General features: G+C 37.1%; 1 protein-coding gene across 9 annotated transcripts in view; it reads left to right on the forward strand.

Moving 5' to 3' along the window:
- Window positions 1-230: 230 nt before the first annotated feature.
- ERBIN (erbb2 interacting protein) overlaps window positions 231-15,479 on the forward strand; it is a 113,723-nt gene continuing 98,474 nt past the window's right edge. For 3 of the 9 annotated variants that reach the window (XM_019652441.1, XM_019652444.1, XM_019652447.1), the window contains exon 1: window positions 239-1,034. The gene's annotated coding sequence lies outside the window, so the exon portion shown is untranslated. Of the gene's footprint in view, window positions 1,035-15,479 lie in introns of all 9 variants that reach the window. The other 6 variants (XM_019652449.1, XM_019652450.1, XM_019652442.1 and 3 more) reach the window with 5 other exon arrangements.

The following is a 15,479-nucleotide window of genomic DNA, read 5'->3' on the forward strand; positions in this document are numbered from 1 at the left end:
CTTCCCCCCGCCCCCCGGCCGGGGCGGTGGCGCCGTAGCCGCGGCGGCCTGTGAGGCAGCGCCTCTCCTCCGCCCCAGCCCCCTTCCTCCTCCTTTCTCTCCGCGGCCTCCCTCCCTTCTCCTCCCCGCCCCTCGCAGTCTCTCGCTCGAGTGAATGTGGCGCGGCGGCGCGGGACGCAGCCTCGGCCCCTGCCGCGGCCCCGCGTGCCCGTGAGGAGACGCGGCCGCCGCCCGCCCCCCATCCCCGCTGCGCTCCCCCGGGGGAGCCGCCACAGCCTAGGAGGACGACGAGCAGGGGAGCGAAGGGCCGGCGGCGGGAAACCGGGAGAGGGAGGAGAACAGGGTTCGAGGACAAGTAGGGAAGGCGGAGAGGGACGGCCGGAAGGACGGCCGGCCCGGCGGACAGCCCGGGGAGGGGGCCGCCATCGAGCCAGCTCGGCCCCTCGGCTCCGGGTCCAGGTGGCGGCGCGGGCGTAGGGCGCGGCGGGCGCTGTCGAGACAATAACCCTGCCGCCCGGCTCTGGGGGCGGCGGAGAGAAGGAGGTGGCGGCCTAGCGCGGCCGAGGTTCGTCCGGCGTCCCGGCGGCGTCGGCGACCCAGCCGGCTGAGTTTCGTCCCCGTCGGGCGCCCGGGGCCAGAGGCTCGCGGCGGACGCCCCCTCCCCGCCCCCTCCTCGGCGCGCGCGGAGCTGGTTTTCCGGGTTCCCCTGGACGGAGCTGGATCCTGCTTCTCGCCAAGGCAGGAAGTGAGTTTCGCACGGTAATTCCGGGCGGTGTCACGAGTGAAAAGTTTTTTTTTTTTCGGCGGAGATCCTAGTTGGGGCTGGGAAACTCCTGCAAAACTCGCGACCAGAAAAGCAGCCCGCTTCCCAGCCCCCACCGAAGCAGCCCGCTCGTCCTGCGGCGGGAGGCCACTCCACATCCGCTCTCACCGTCGAGAGAATTCGGCTGGAGCCAAAGTGACTAATGAAGGGAAGGAAATCATGTCTGGCGAAGCCTTGACAAAGCTGCCCTGAGACACAGCCCGGCTGAAAGGTAATTGTCACGAAAATGTCTAGAAGTCACAAAGCTCCTGGGCCAGGAAAGAGAGAATACTTTAATGGTTTTCACTTTCCCCCACGTTGTCCTAATTCTTTTCTAATGTCTAACTGGATAGTGTTTCAGGTGCTAAATAGAACTGATTCCCCCCCTCCCCCCTTCCTACCATCTGGATTCTGGTTATTTTAGAAGAGGCTGTAAGAATGCGGTGGGACGAAAAGTTTTAAGCGGTCAGAAGAAAGAGTGCCTTTGTTCAGCTCAAGGTCCAGACGTTTTAGTTTCCCGGAACATATACAATGTATATTTTTTATTAAGTTGCTGAACCTGGCAACTTTTGTTTTGGAAGGAAGTTAGGTCGCTCGCTGCAGCGAGTGATTTGCTGTTGAGATGGCTGCCACATTTGTTTACACTGTTACCAATTTGGCTTTTGCGTTTAATTGTACAAAGACATTTTTTTGGTTCAAACCCTTGTAAATATACTTCGTTGGGTTTTATAAACAAAAAACGTTGCCATTCGTAGGCGTTTTTTCTAGGTAGGTAATGTATTGCTTCAGTAACTTGTTCCTTTCAGACATTTAAGACCTTATAATACTTGTTTAATTAATTGAAAGCAAGTGACTGCTAGATTTTTCTTGTAACTGACCTGGTGGAAGGAACAAGAAGGGAATAAGCGTTTGGGATAAATAGGGAGTTATAATTTAAAAACAGGCACCTGTAAGTGGTTCGATTTGTTAGGGCTTCTCTACACTTCAGAACAGAACATACAGGAAGGGAAGTAAAACGTTTTAAAGTGATTTTCATGAGAATCACATTGTGGTTAAATAGATGTGTTGTTTTGAATAGTACAGATAGTATTTACATTTTTGTGTTGTTACTAACGTTTTGGCCAGTTCAGCCTAATAAGTGATAGGTACCCACTGTGGGGGCAGGAATTAGTGAAGCATGGGAGACTTTCCACCAGTCAGAGTTATAAACACTTGTGAACCAATGGGCAGTCTTTATGGATCAAGCTAGTTTTGGTCGCAGCATATACAAAGTTCTTTAGTGGTGTCTTTTAAAGTTTGATTTTTTTCCCTGGTACTTTGTGGTAAAGGGAGGTGACAGATAATACTGTGCTCCTGAATAATTAAATATATATGGTATTCTGTTGGTAGGTTTATCTTAAATATAAATTGTTTGGTTTGTCCATATTACCCCAAGAAAAATCGTTGTCTCCTTTAGTTCAAAGAAGAGAAAGGCAAGTTTTAAACAGCAAACTCAAATTATTCCGCAACTTCTTCTTTGTTACTTTATTAAGTACATTGCAAAGTGGTATTCTTTTAACTATTAATAGATAGTTGATTTATATTAATATATAGTACTATATTGTTTTGGTTTTTTTCCCCCAGACCTTAGTCTCTGGAGATCTTTTTTTCTTTTAAGTTGCTGGTAAGATTTGTAAACCATCAAGAAATTCCTGTTAAGTCAAAGTAGCTTTATCAGGGAATTGAAGTGCATAACTAATCTACTTTATGATTTTGGAACGTATCATTAGGCAGCGAAAGGTTATTCTTGGGCATCTGAAAGAGCAGAGCAAAATAAATGGCATTGAACTTCAGTTTCCTTATATGGTTTATACTTGGCCTCAGAGCAACAAAGCCTTAATAGAGCAAGTCTTTCATAGAGAATTATCACTTTATGAAGACTTTTCTCTGCATTAGTAAATTTTACGTATAAGAAGTATTGTAGCACTCAAAAATACTTAAATCCCTGTTTCTAGTTCTTGATTTTTTTTTTTTTCACTTGAGGGAGCAAATAGTATGTTTAGACACAGACAACACACTTTTTTTAAAAGCTGAGGTGTTCACCATTGTAGTTGCCTCTAATTCCTTTTTCCCCCTAAACAAAAAAAATTTACTTTGGTTTCCTTAGAATTTTGTTAGTTTAGCACTGCTTTATCCATTGCCAAACTATAAGTATTTTTCAAAGCCTTGTTTAAAGTGTGACAGTGATTTCAAAAGAGGTTTTAAAAAAAACGATAATCAGTTAAAATACTTGTAAATGATTTCAAATTTTGGATATTCTTTTTAGTATTGTGTGGGTTTTCTTACATTAAGTTGGCAAGTCTAGAGTATTTCCAAAGTTTGCTTACATTGCAAAAAATGCACATTTAAAGGCACTGTGTATTGAAGGTACTTAGGAGCTTTCAATAGTGATAAACTTAATCCTTCAACTAATCAATTCAAGTATTATGACGCCTGCCTGCTGTTTGAGTGCAAACTATTGCAAACTTTGCATGTATTTCTAGCTTACAGAGATTCAAATATGGACACCAAATTTTTATTGCATGTTTCTTAATGAAGTGTAATTATAGACATTTTACGTATATCATTGGTAAATCTCTAAAATTCAGTTACTTTAAGGATATTGTTACTGAGCTCTTAGTAGTAAACAATACCTTACTTTAATAAACATACTTTAAATTTTCAGAAAATTAGGTGCATATTTAGACATTTATTTTAAATTATTGCTTATAGATAACATGATTTATAGTTTAAGCTGTTTTGGGTTTAGAAATAGATTATGGCAGTGTTTACAAAGTATTTGGGATAATGCAGAATTTTAGTGGTGTTGGATAGCAAAGTAATTTTCTTTTTGTAATTGCTACTTATCTAGATTTTCTTTAAACACACTTTGTTGCTTGCATTTTTACTTTGACTCTTTTCACTTGCCCATCCATTTCTCTCCCTATTACCTGGTTTGTTTGAAAAAATCCTGAAGATGTCTTTCTTTTTCTTTCCTGGCAACATATGTTGGACCCTGTGTTAAGTTGTTCACAATAGGAGATTTTGTTTTTGAATGCACACTATTTGCTCTTGCATAGAAAACGTATATATGAATTATGCTCTATAATATCTATTGGAATTTTGTAAGGCAATAAGCTCAGCACTTCTGCCTTCCACTTTTCTTTGATTTACCCCACATTTTCACTTTTTTTTTTTTTGGTGCCTATCATTACAAACTCTTGAATTATACTACACCCATGTTTCAGATTACTCTTTAGCTTTCTCTTGTCTTGTTTTCCTAATTGTAGAAGAGATATCTACTTATTATTCTGCTTTCTCTTCAGACTCCTTTTGCTTCCTATTTTTATAGTTAGCTTCATATACTTCCCATATTTTCTTCATGTTCAGCTGTTGTTTCTTAATATTTTGCCCTTCCTCTCTTTTATAAACTTTATTAGTCCATATTTATCACCCCGAAACACTGTTTAAAATATGACTAGAAAAAATTGATTTGATCAGCTCCATGTAATTCTGAATATCACTTTTGCATTTATTTTTGAGAAAATACCTGCCAAAGTCCTTAGTCTGTATAACCATAGTTTGCCATTTGTTCTTTTAGGTCAAAATGGTGTTCCATGGGAAAAAAAGGCTAATTTAGCTCATAACTCAAAGTAATTACACAAGTGGTTTTCCTTGAGATTTCCATTCGTTCACATAGAATATGAAAAAGACATGTATTAAAGTGTTGAGATTTAATACAACTATTTTTCACTGCTTCATTAGAGATTCTCTTAAGTGCAAGTGGCATTTGAAAAGAATTTGGGAATATGTAGTGATGTTAATATAGCTGATGTTGCTGCTTATGTATGCGCTAATGCTAGCTAACATTTTTACCCACTGTTGCTTTTGCACCATTGCTGTCAGTATATAGTAATGGGAAAGGGCAAACAATGTTCTAATGTTTCTATTATGAAAATAGTTTTGACCTTGAAGACTCCTTGAAAATTTCTCAGGACTTCCAGGGTCCATGGACCATACTTTTAAAACTCAGGTGGATGTTGGGATTTATGGAGCTTTCGTTACTTCCTTTGATTTTTTTTGTTTTGTTTTGTTTTGTTTTGTCTTTTGTCTTCTGGTATTCAGGGATAATCCTGAGGTTTGATCTTTTAGCTCACTAATTTGGTCTTCAGTTCTTTTTAATTATTTTGTTACTTTTTTTGTTTGGGGGGTGGGGGTAGAGAAACGATTTTTCATAGGAGTTGGTTTTATTGTTACACTGTCTTCTGTTTCCTCTATTAACAGTATAGGAAATTTGATCTTACTGTACTTGGTATATCCATCATGCTTTTGGTTTTTCTTCAAATGCTAGATTTTTTTCTTTGTGGCTAAAGTTTTGTATTGTGGTCCAGACTTTATACCGTATTGGTCATTTAAATGTATTTCCCCAACCCAAGTGAATGCCTGTTCTGGCTTTGGAATATTTATCTATCTAATGGGTTTCTCCTTTATGTAGGGTATGTGGGTCGCTTGTCCTCTTACACGTGCCTCCTCTCCCCTAGGAGATAATATTCTCCTATTTTCACAGTTAAACTGCCCAAGTGTCAGATCTCCTATAGTACAGAGAGAGCTGTGCTGGAGGCCTTAACCATGTCAGCTATTCTACTGTGGTTTTATTACCTGGCTGACGGCCCAGGACATACTACTTCAATCCTTTTTGCTAAGAAAACTTATCTTTTTTTTTTGGAAATCCCACTATATGCTTGTTTTGTGTATTTGGTTCCTCAGATATATTGTGTTTTGTTGTCTTTTCCCACTAATAAACTTTGTATCTTCTACAAACTCCTTTCTGTTTTCATCTGTAGATAATACCCCTCCCAGGTGTTTCAGTACTGCTGTAAATTTTTTTTTCATATTTTAAAGTTTGGAACTGACAAACGTACAGAAAATTTGGAAGCATAGTACAAAGAACTTTTTTGTTCCTGAACCATTTGACAGAAAGTTGCCCACCCACTGCCCCAGTACCCCTAAATACTTTAATGTTCATTTCCTACAAACAAGGACATTCTCCTATACAATGATATAACCATGAAAATTAGGAAGTTAACAAGAATACATTACTGACATCTAAATCTCACCAGTTGTCCCAGTGTCTTTTAGAGCAAAAGTATCTAGTTTAGATGATGCATTATATTCAGTTATCCTGTATCTTTAGTCTTTTTTAATCTGGAAAAATTTCTGTCTTTCAAGGTTTTGACACTTGTGAAGATTACAGATCTAGTTTTGTAGAAAACTCTTAATTTGCATTTCTCTGATAATTTTATGATTAGATCTTTGATAGTGTTATCATGGATAATCCTGATACTGCATTCTTCTTACATCTTATGAGGTTGCAGGCAGTTTCAGTTGTCCATTATTTACTAATAGTTATTGATTATATGATTAAGGTTTGTAACTGCCAGACATTTCCTATGTGAAGGTACTGTTTCCTCATTTGTAATTAATAAGTTTTTCATGGTAGGTACTTTGTAAATATTTTGTTAGTCATCAGATTTTTAATTTTATTTATTTGCATCTGCATATTTATGGTTAGCTATTATGTTCACTGGGTTATACTCCATTATCATTTATTTACTTATTTTTTATTTTTTAGATTCATTTTATTGGGGAATTGGGGAGGGGAACAGTTTAGAGGAATTGGGGAAGGGGAACATTGTTTTTCCAGGACCCATCAGCTCCAAGTCAAGTTGTTCTTCACTCTTAGTTGTGGAGGGCACAAGCTCAGCTCTAAGTCCAGTTGCCGCTTTCAATCTTGTTGCGGGGGTGGGGGGCAGAAAGGGGGAGGGCCTCCCTCCCCAGCGGCCCACCATCCCATGCGGGTGTTGAACCGGCAACCTTGCTGCTAAGAGCACATGCTCTCACCAGCTCAATGGCAGCTCAGCTCGGGTGCAGCTCATTGGCCCATGTGGGAATTGAACCGGCGATCCTGTTGCTCTGCGCTCACACTCTTAACCAACTGAGCCACTCGGCCGGCCCCATTATCATTTATTTGTATGAAATTGTTCTTCATTTTGCTAGTGGGAACCCCTTCCTGCTGGCTTATTTTCTTTTTGACATAGCTCTTCCTTTGTTGAGAACTTTCTTGTAGCGCAATATGATGTTCCAGACTCACCTTCAAACTTGTTTTAGTTATTTTTAATGGAAAATACTTAGAAACCAAGATCTGGGCACTTCCTGTGTTCATTGCTCTTGGGGTGTTGCTGCTCCCAGGCTTTCTTAATGTATAGAGCTACGAGATATTTTTATGTGCACGCATGTATGGATTGACATTTACATCTATGTTTCTGTAAGTATAGAGTGATTTCACAGTGATAACCTCCAGTTCTAATCCAGCACCACAGGGTTTATTCTAGTGTTTTTCCTTCCCACATTTGTAAATTATCTCTGACAGTGAGAACTAGTTTTGTTTTTGTACTTTTTTCGGTGAGGGAGATGAGGTGAAACATTTGTTCAAACAGACATATTCAGCCAGAAGTCCTTGTAGTCCAATTAATTTCTGAAGTATTTCTAAAGGGATAAAATTCTAAAATGTAATATATAGTAAAATACACTGAAGTGAAATACTTAATTCCTTAGTAATCCAGGTTACTATGTGAAAGGTGGATGGAAAGAGTCAGTACTTTCATAGTACACATTGGATAAGTTCCTTGTGGGGATAGTGTTGGAGCTTGATGTTAATATCCATGCAGTATCTTTTTTTGCATCTGTATGATCTCAGAGTTTGGAGGATGTATCTGTCTTCTTGATAGTGGTGTCCTTGGAGTTTCAAACCTTAGAGTAATTCTAGAACCTTGGGTGGTGGGTTTGGGATGGAGGTGGTTTTCTTTGTATTAGAGCCAGTGCAAGAAGCCTGTAATCTAAAAATGAATCTCCTTGCCAGGGCTATCACGCAGCCTAGAAGAAGTTGGTTTGACTTCCCCATCCCAGAAGATTGTGGAAGTGATTTAAGAGGCTATACTGGGATATCTTTTTGTGACTAGAATAGATTTACTCTCAGTCTTCTAGGAAAAGATAAGGATCCTGGCAGCAGCAAATGGATTCTTTGGGTGCCCTGTCAATCTCTGGGGACTTGAAAAGATTTAATTAATTGTCCTGGGGCTAATTGTAGAATAGCAGAGACTGTGTATAGTAGATGTAGTTTGATTTGTTAGAGATATCTGATATCCCCACAGTGTTCTGTGTGCTCTTTCTTTTGAAAGCCCATCTTCCTTATCTTCCTGACCTTAGTTATTGAAATCAATACTATTTCTGTTAAGTCTGTCTTTTAAGTATCTATAGAGTGAGATATTTTAGGGTAGATTATTAAGAAGGCTGGATATTGTACAAGCAGTGAGAAGCTTTTGATAGGCAAAGGGCTAATAAAACAATTGCTATAATTTTTTTGGTTATAAAACTTGAAATACGGAAAAGTATAATAGAGAAAATGAAAATTCTCCATTATCCCGTTTCCCAGAGATACTCTTATTTAATGTGTTGTGTATTTTTCTGAACACACATATATATATATATATATATATATATGTATATTACAACATATTGCTGTACATGTATTTACATGTATAAGTATCTTTAAATAAAAATGGGAGATAATGTTCGTTTGCATATAAGGGGATCTAGTTGGTATTTATGTGTTAATTAGCATTGGGATTGTTTCTAGGTTATTATTATACATGACAGTGCTGTACAAAATATAGGTTTATTCTTGTACTCTTTGCACATAAATTTTTTTCATTTTCATGAGTTTTTTTTCTTGTGGATAAATACCCAAAGTGCATTTGCTATGTGTGTATAGTTAAAATTGATAGGTAGAATCAAATTTCCTCTGAAGAGTCTGCATCAATTTATACTTCCACCAGTAGTATATGAGTTAACTCTCTATGTGCATTCTTGAACAAATTGGATATTAGCCACCTTAAAATAGGTAGATCTGAGACAGGCGATATATGATATAGTGTGTAAGAACATAGATTTTGGAGTCAGATTGCCTGGATTTAAATCACTAGTACTTACTAATTGTGACATTAGCAAGTTAAATGTAAGAATTCTTTTAGAAATATTACGTTTGTATGCCTTTTGTGTTCCACATTGATTTAATTGATTTCTTCTTATACACTTTAGTTATGTTGTTTCTCATATAAAAAGTTTTAAATTTTAATGTAATCAAATTTGTCAGTTTTTATGCATTTTTGGATTTAATGGTATTCTTAGAAAGGATTTGTGCCAAGATTTAAAAATAATAACCTAAGTTTTCTTATTTTGGCCTATGTGTTGAAATAGTTATTTAGGTTGATTCTCCAGATTTCTAACCAGCTGTGTGTGACACCATTTGTTGAATAAATCATCTTTTCTAAAATTCTGTCTTTATCAGTACTAAATTTCCAAATATGCTTAATTTATGTTGATTTTATTGTTTTTTGTTATGATAATACTATGCTATCTTGATTCCTCCCCTCCCTCCTATTACAGTTTGCTTAATATCTGGAAGTGTCATATTACTCTACTTTTCAAAGAATTTTCTAGGTGGACTTGAGTTATTCTTATTAAATTCTAAAATTAATTCTTGTTGGTATGTTGATGAGAATGCTTTGAATCTATAGATTAATTTAGGGAGTAATTGATACCTTTACAATAGCATACCCCTTTCTTGGAAGTTAAGTTTTCCATTTATTTAAGTTTATGCCATACAGTGGTGTTTATGATTTTCTTCTAGTCATATCCATGTTTCTTATTACTATGCATATTTCTTGTTATTAAGAAATAATGTATATTTTTTTGTTAAGTTCATTTCCAAAAACTGAATGGGGCGAGGGTGAGAGCTGCTGCTATTATGAATGGGGCTATTTCATTAAATGTATTCTTATCTGGATATGTAAACAGGGAGGGGATTTTTTTATATTTATTACCTACTACATTCTACTGGAGACTTAAAAAAATTGCTAATAGATTTTTAGATGATACGCTTGGATCTTCCAGGTGTATAAGTATAGATGTACTAGTAATAATAGTACCTTTTAATTTTAATTGATTCATAAAATATTGTATATCCTAATATTGTATAATTTAATGTACATACTAACAAGTGATTAACCCATCCTTTTAACTATAAAATTTTCAGTTTCCTTTCATTGCTTGAGGTCATTCTTCAATATTAGGATAGCAGTTTGATTAATTTAATCTTCAGTGCGGGGGTAGGGAATTTTTATTGCTGACAAGGAGCTTTCATTTAATCACACTGGACTTGTGTTCTTTAGCATTGTCTGGCTGTGGGAAATAGGAAGGAGGAAAAGAAATTTTGCTAAACTGAGTATCCTTTGTTAGAGAAGTAAAAATCTTTGGTCTCCTCTAGTACTGTTCTGCTCCTTGAAGATGCTTTCGGTGGTATGAGAATGGCTTCTTGAACCTTGTTGTTCCTTAACTGCTTTTGGATTTATTTCGGGGAAAAAAATTAATTATAAACATTTTCCTTTAATTGCTTAGTATTTAGTGTGATGCACAGTAATAATTATATTAAATCACAGTTATTTTGGTCCTTTATTTGATTATAATAGTAAATGCTCTACTTATGTATTAATAGTTGATAGAAATAAATATTTCCCAAGGTATCTTTGCGACTACTTACACCCTAGGGTTTATTTTTGTCAATTTATCTGTTTTACTGACCTGATCTTATCCTTCCTTGTAATATATTTAATAGATAATTTGGTGTAAATGAAAGATATATTCCCCAGAATGCTGATATTTTCCTCATGTTCTGTGGATTTTATCACTGAAAGTGACTGACAGAAGTAGTCTAGTCTGTGTAACCACCCTTTTTCTTCATAATTATCAGAAGAGGAAATTATTATTATTTTTAAAAGATTTTTATTGGGGAATTGGGGGGATGGGAACAGTGCTGGGGAATTGGGGGAAGGGGAACAGACAAGTTGTCGTTTTGTTCTTCAGTCTAGTTGTGGAGGACGTTCCTTCACTGGCCCAAGTTGGCACCATCATTGTGCTCTTCCCGGGCGAGGCAGATCAGTCGCTGGCTTCTGGACGGCCGCTCACGGCGGCTGCTGGCCGCTCATGCTGGCTGCTGGCTACACACGGTAGCCCATGGCAACCCACTGCAGCAGGGGCTGCAGCCTATGCCATCGCCGGCGACTCATGGCAGCCCAGCTCCAGGTTGAGCTGTTGTCCAGCATCTTAGCTGTAAAGGGCAGTGTCACTGGCCAGAAGAGGAAATTATTGACTCGGGGGAAATGAAATCTTAGAGGTCATTTAGTTTGTTGGTGACATAAGTGAGATTAGAAAAATAAATCCAGGTTTCCTGACTATTGTTTTTTCCTTTATACCAGCATTTTCCAAGGTATGTTATAAAGTATACAGTTTCTTTAGAATTGCACTATTTTTTTGTGCTGAATGTATATTTTATTTTGTTCCTCCTCTCAATTCTTCAAATCACCCCTCACCTCCAGCTTTATTGAGATATAATTGACATATAACATTGTGTAAGGTTAAGGTGTACAATGTGTTGATTTGATATACATTTTTTGCAATATGATTACCGCCATTGGGTTAGCTAACACCTCCATCATGTCACCTAATTACCTTTTATTTTTTTTGTGGTGAGAACATTTAAGATCTACTCTCAGCCACTTTCAAGTATAGGAGTATAATATAGTATTGTTAACTATAATCAGTTACAGTGCTGTGCATTAGATCCCCAGAACTATAGCTTTTTTTTTTCTTCAGAGCTCTAATTTCAACATATCCTTGCCAACACTTTTTTGTGTTGTTTTGTTTTGGATAGTAGCCATCCTGATGGGTGTGAGTGACATGGTATCTAACTGGAAGCCAGAATAGCACTGTGTCCCAAATATTTTTAATAGGTGTTATAGAAAAAAGTTATGGGTTAACATAAATGAGGAAATCCTGGGTTAACATACCTTTTTTTTCCTTTGGCAGATGCCAGTTTGTCATTGATAATTATTTTTAATTTGAGAAGTGACTGGAGTATAACTCAGTTTACAAAATGTTGACATCAGTATTTGAGACAAGAAGTTCCATGGTGAGATTTACCCTAAAGCATTATGTAATTTGTAATTTCAGATGAAAAAATATACTTTTTAAAAAATATATTTTATTGGGGAATTGGGGAAGGGGAACAGCATTGGGGAATCTGAGAAGGGGAACAGTCAAGTTGCTGTCCTTTTGTTCTTCAGTCTAGTTGTGGAGGACATTGCTTCACTGGCCCATATTGGTATTATCATTGCTCTTTTCCCTGGTGAGGCAGTCGCTTGCTGGCCATTGGACAGCTGGTCACGGCGGCTCATGGCAGCTCACGGTAGCTCACGGCAGCCCACTGCAGCACGGGCTGCAGCCTACACTGTCACCGGCGACTCATGGGAGCCCAGCTCCAGGTTGAGCTGTTGTTCACCGTCTTAGCTGTGGAGGGCACAGCGTCACTGGCCCTCATGTGGGATCTGAACCGGGACCCTGCTGCTCAGAGCTGGTGTCCCAAGCCAACTCCTAACCAATGCGCCACTCAGCCGGCCCAAATAGACTCTTTTGTGAGAGGTTCAGGTTTACAGAAAAACTGAAAAAGTGTAGAGTTCCTATAAACTCCACTCCCCTCCCCTCCCATTTCTCCTACTGTTAACTGTGGTGCGTTTGTTACAATTGGTGAACCAGTATTGATACACTGTTAACTCACATTACATTATATTTACATTTACATTAAAGTTGATTCTGTGATGGACGTTCTCTGCATTTTGACAAATGGCATCCACCATTGCTGCTAATAATAACAACTGTATTCATTGGTGATAGTTTATGGATAAGTGAAATTAATGACAATATTACAAGGGATGAGGGGGAGGAATCTGGAATACTCTGTTATAAGGTACTTGTGTTACTTGAGATCAAATTTTTTTTTACTGGCACATATGCAGGACTAATATAATATAGATGTTAAGATTGCCTATATTGAATATTTGGAAATTGATTTTTAAAGAAATGATAAACTTTTGGTAATTCATGTCCACAGTTTCTAGAAAATTTAAATTTAAATGTTGGCATATTTAGTTTCTGAGAAACAGGTAAATGATCACAGATGAAAGTAGAAGCATTCTCATCACTAAAATTTTTAGTCATTGTTCTGCTTGACCTCTTTCTGCACATTCCACTCATCCATCAAGCCCAATTCAAGTACAGTTTTCACTGAATTTTCCCAGATATTTAATAAGTTTTTCCTTTGGATTTGTAAGTTAAATTTTTTAAAAATTGTGGTAAAATACAACATAAACTTTATATTCTTAACCATTTTTAAATATACAGTTCAGTGGTATTAAGCACACATTGTTGTGTATATCAGTCAACACCAACCGTCTTTAGAACTCTTCTCATCTAGCAAACTTGCAATTTTTTACACAAACAATAGCTCCCCATTCCTTTCTTCTTCTAGCTGCTGGCAACCGCTGTTCTTTCTTTATGATTTTGACTACTTTAAGTGCCTTATATAAATGGAATCATGTAATATTTGTCTTTTTTGTGTCTGACTTTTTAAAGTTAGCATAATGTCCTCAAAGTTCATCCATGTTGTGGCACATTTCAGAATTTCATTTTAAGGCTGAATATTCCATTGTATACACCATGTTTTGCTTAACTATTCATCTGTCTTGGACACCTGGGTTGCTTCCATGTTTTAGCTATTGTGAATAATACTGCCACAAGCATGGGTGTACAAATATCTCTTTGAGATCCTGCTTTCAATTATTGGTGGTATGACCCAGAAATGGAATTGCTGGATCATAGGATACTTCTATTTTTAATTTTTTAAGTACTTGTCATTTTTTTCCACAGTGGCTGTACTATTTTAAATTCCTACCAGCAGTGCACAATGGGTCTAATTTCAACACATCCTTGCCAACACTTTTCTTTTTTGTGTTGTTTTTTTCTTTGGATAGTAGCCATCCTGATGGTTGTGACCTGGTATCTAATAATTTTGATTTGCATTGTTACCCTAATGATGAGTGATATTCAACATCTTTTCATGTGCTTATTTGTCATCTTTGGAGAAATGTCTGTTTAAACCTTTTGCCTATATTTGAATCATATTGTTTTGTTGGTGTTGAACTTTAAGAGTTCTCTATATTCTGGATTTACTCCTTATGGGATACATGATTTGCAAATATTTCTCCCATTCTGTGGGTTTCCTTTTTACTCTGTTGATAGTGGCTTGATGCAAAAATAGTTCTTTAATTTTCATGAGATCCAGTTTGTCTAATTATCTTTTGTTGCCTCTCCTTTGGTGTCATAGCCAAGAACTCATTGTCAAATACTTTGTAAAAAAGCTTTTTGCCCTATGTTCTAAGAGTTTTAGTTTGAATTTGTAATTTTTTAAAAGTGTGTAGATGTTTAATTTAAAACTTAAATATATAAACTGCTTTGCATTGTTTTCTAATTGTTCTTGGATATTTTGGTTAAACTAACTTTAAAAAAAATATATATATATTTTTTGAGTAAAAGTAAAAATGCTAGCATTCTTCTCTCTTCCCCCAGTTTATGTTTTATTTCAGGCTTCTTTTTGGGATTAAGCCTTTTATTTTCTGATTATTATAGATTCACATGTAGTTTCAAGAAATGACTACAGAGATCTTGTATGCTTTTTATTCATTTTCCTCTTGAGGTAGTATCTTGCAGATTTATAGCACACTATCCCAACCAGGATATTGAAATTGGTAATCAAGATACAGAATGATTGTTCCATCATCACAAGAATCCCTGTTGCCCTTTTATTACTAGTATACCTATCACCCTCCCATACTCCTCCACCCCCCATTTTTGTCTTTAAAACTGTACAAATGGAATCATATAGTATGTAATTTTGGGGATTGGCTTTTGTACTACACCTAATTTCCTGGTGAGTCATCAAAAATGTTGTGTATAGTAATGGTTTATTCATTTTTATTGCTGAAAGGTATTCCACAGTATGGATGTAATCATTTTATATTGAAGTATATCTAGGTTGTTTCCAGTTTTTGGCTATTATGAATAAAGCTGCTATTAACATTCACATATAAGTTTTTGTGTGAAGATAAGTTCTTATTTTTCTGGCATAAATGTCTGAGTGTAAGTGCTGTGTTGTATAATTTAGTTTTATAAGCGCCTGTCAGTATTTTCTAGAGTGCTTGTCCCAGTTTGCATTCTCATTAGTAATTACAAGAGATCCAGTTTTTCCACATCCTCGCTAGCATTTGGTGTAGTTACCATTTCTTTTTCTCTATTTTTTATTTTAGCCATTCTTACAGGTATGTACGTAGTAGAAGGTTATATTTTTACTTTGCATTTTCCTAATGGCTAATGATGCTGAACATCTTTTGTCTATTTATTCACCATCTACATATTCTTATCAGTGCAATGTCTTTTGTCCGTTTTCTCATTGAATTTTTTTTAACTGTTGAGTTTTGAGAATTCTTGATATATTCTAGATACTGATCCTTTCTCAGATATGTGGTTTGCAAATATTTTCTCCCATTGTATAACTTCTTTTTTTTAAAGTTTTTTATTGGGGAATTGGGGGATGGGAACAGCGCTGGGGAATTGGGGGAAGGGGAACAGACAAGTTGCTGTCGTTTTGTTC

Source organism: Hipposideros armiger, unplaced genomic scaffold, assembly GCF_001890085.2.
Source record: "Hipposideros armiger isolate ML-2016 unplaced genomic scaffold, ASM189008v1 scaffold_179, whole genome shotgun sequence".
NCBI lineage: Eukaryota > Metazoa > Chordata > Mammalia > Chiroptera > Hipposideridae > Hipposideros > Hipposideros armiger.